Raw genomic sequence first — 2,757 nt, forward strand, 5'->3', positions numbered from 1 at the left:
GGAACAAAAAGAGGTATATTATTATGTTAAAGGTTTACTGTTAACTGGTGGGCATAAGGCGCCCAAACCAGAGTTAAAATTGTTAGTTAAGTGGGTCTTTTCGAAGTTCCCCAATGCCTCCTCGGAAATTGTTAAACAGCCACGTTTTTGGACAGCCGTTGTGGCCAAATTGAATGAAGCCGTGAAGTCCGGTGAGGCAAAACTGGTTAACGTGGCGTACTGGGCTGGTGTTGTGCTTGCCACTCTCCGCCCAGTAGGGGAGCCGAAGAAAGGGCCCACAAGTTCTGTTTTGTCCCCCCGTTCTCCACGTTCACTTGCCCTTGTCCCTCATTCCGCTCCCTCATCCCATAGGCAGGAGCCCTCGAGGGGGATTTTAAAGGCCGACAAGAAGCAGGGGATTCCACCTGCCCCTGCTCCCCCTCGACCTGCTCGGCCTTCCCCTTCGAGGAGCCCTGGCCAGGCTTCTCCTCTTCCCGACCCCTCTGTCCCTGTCCCCAAGTCCCCAGTTGTTCGTCCCAAGTTAGTGCGGTTTATTGATGGTACGCAAAATGGCTCCCACGGAGCTCAAGATGGCGGCGACCGCGTGGTTGCTCCCGCCAAGGCTCCTTCGTGTTCTCCTAACCCTTTCCTCCCCAACGCCAACCCCTTCCTTCCCCCTGACCCAACCCCATTTTCGGTGGCCCCTCCCTCATATCCACCTCCCGTCCCTCCTACTTCTCCACCCTCGGTGCCGCCCTTTAATGATCCGGCCCACGCTCCGCCCTCATACTTAGCCCCTCCCTCAACTCATCCCGTTCCTCCGCCCACAGTTCAACCCCCTACCGACTCCGCCCTTACTCCTTCCGCCCATCCGGCTCCTCCCACCGCTCCTCCTATATCTCCTCCCCCACTTCAGCCCCCCGTAAGCTCCTCCCTCGTTACTCCTGACAATCCTCCGTGTTTGGCTCCGCCCCCGTGTTCCACCCAGGGGGCGGAGAGGGGTGGTGTGCCGTGCCTGCCCCCTCGTCCCGCCTCACTGTCAGGCCCCGCCTCAACCTCTTCCACTTCCGGTTCCCACGCTTTGTGTTCCGGGGGGGGGGGAGTGGATGACCGGAGGCCGGGACAGGCGCCCTTGTTGGAAGCCGCCCGGTTTCGTACACCCTAAGCGGAGAGGGGAGTTCTCTGGCGCAGTGGGTGCCTTTAGCACCAGCCAGGATCAAGGAACTGTGCAAGGCGCAGAAGGACTACTCCCGGGAGTCTGAATACTTCCGGGGGTTGCTCCGTGATGCCCTTGCACGGGGAGACCTGGTACCCGCTGACCTTAGGGCTCTCTTCTCCAGCTTAACCGGCCCTATGGAGTTCCGGATTTGGGTGGCGGAGTGGAGGAGGGAGATTGTGGAGGTTCTCCCAAACCTTTGGGGGAGTCCTACCACTTCTCATGACGCGGACGGCCAGATAGTGCAGGAAGAACACCTGTTGGGCGAGGGGCAGTGGGCAAATGGGGCAGCCCAGGCTCGGGCTCTTTTCCCTCAACACCTAGTGGAGACGGCTCAGGCTGCGGAGCGAGCCTTTTTCAGGCTAGCAGTCGTCACCTCCCAATGGGAGGAAGACGAGGTGCGGCAGGGCGCGCATGAGCCCTACCTAGCCTTCATCGAGCGCCTCTACCGTTTCGTGGAAGCACAGGTGTCCGGGGATCGGGAGAGAGAGTGCGTGTTAAGAAAAATGCCATATTATAATGCCAATGCAGAATGCCGAAAGGCCATCCGCACTCTCCCCCGAACTCCCCGGCCCACGGTGGAGGCGATGATGGAGGCGGTAGTGGCTCACGTTCCTCTTTCTGCGCGCCCACGCCGTAACTCTGTAGCCTTCGCCGATCTCCCTGAGCCCGAGTCATTCGACCTAGAGGCTGCCCCCGCTGCCGGACCACCAACACCTGGGTCCGGCAGAAGAACTACAGAAACCCACCCCTGCCATTTATGCGGAGAAATGGGGCATTGGATGCCACAGTGTCCCATGAGGCTGGATTATCTAAACTTCAGGAGGCAGAGGGAGAAAGAGAAGAAGGGCCAAAAAAACTAGGCCCTGAGCGCAGCCCCTCCCTGCGCGCGGACAGAAATACGGCGGGCAACACAACATCAAGCGGGGAGGGAGGAGAGGAGAGACCGCCGTCAACTTTCGCTTTGCCGGACTTGACTCAATTATCAGATGTGACAAATACCTGTGGTGCAGTTCCTGCGCTTAACACCTTGTCCTCTGCTTCCCCTTACAGGCTGCAGCTAACTAGGAATTTTTACATCCCTAACAGTAACATCCAGCTGGTGTCTGTCGACCTCCATCATCCGGGTCACTGGAGGAAACTAGGACGTTGCAGGTGGACTGTCATCGGTGACACAAAGCACACGCCGCGAGACGTGCACATTATCCCCGGGCTGGTCACTACCGACCGGGATCGTTTCGCGGTAGGGCTGTACTGTGTCCGACCCCCACTTCTCCTTCCCAAGGGACAGGTCATCGCCCAGGCCATCCCCGTTCCCGACCAAGACCACTGGAGTAGCGGCGCGGAGAAGACATCGCCTCCGTCAGTGGCCTGGGCACAGCTCGTAGGGAGGGAGAAGCCCCGCCTGACATGTCAGCTTTCGTTGGGCGGGGATCGCAAGGTCATCAGGGGTCTCTTGGACACGGGTGCAGATGTGACGATCATTCCCTCTCGGGAGTGGCCGTCGCATTGGGATTTGCAAAGTGCAGCGGGCACGATTTCTGGTGTCGGGGGTCTACAAT

The sequence above is a fragment of the Ammospiza caudacuta genome, chromosome 4 (assembly GCF_027887145.1).
Source record: "Ammospiza caudacuta isolate bAmmCau1 chromosome 4, bAmmCau1.pri, whole genome shotgun sequence".
Lineage (NCBI taxonomy): Eukaryota > Metazoa > Chordata > Aves > Passeriformes > Passerellidae > Ammospiza > Ammospiza caudacuta.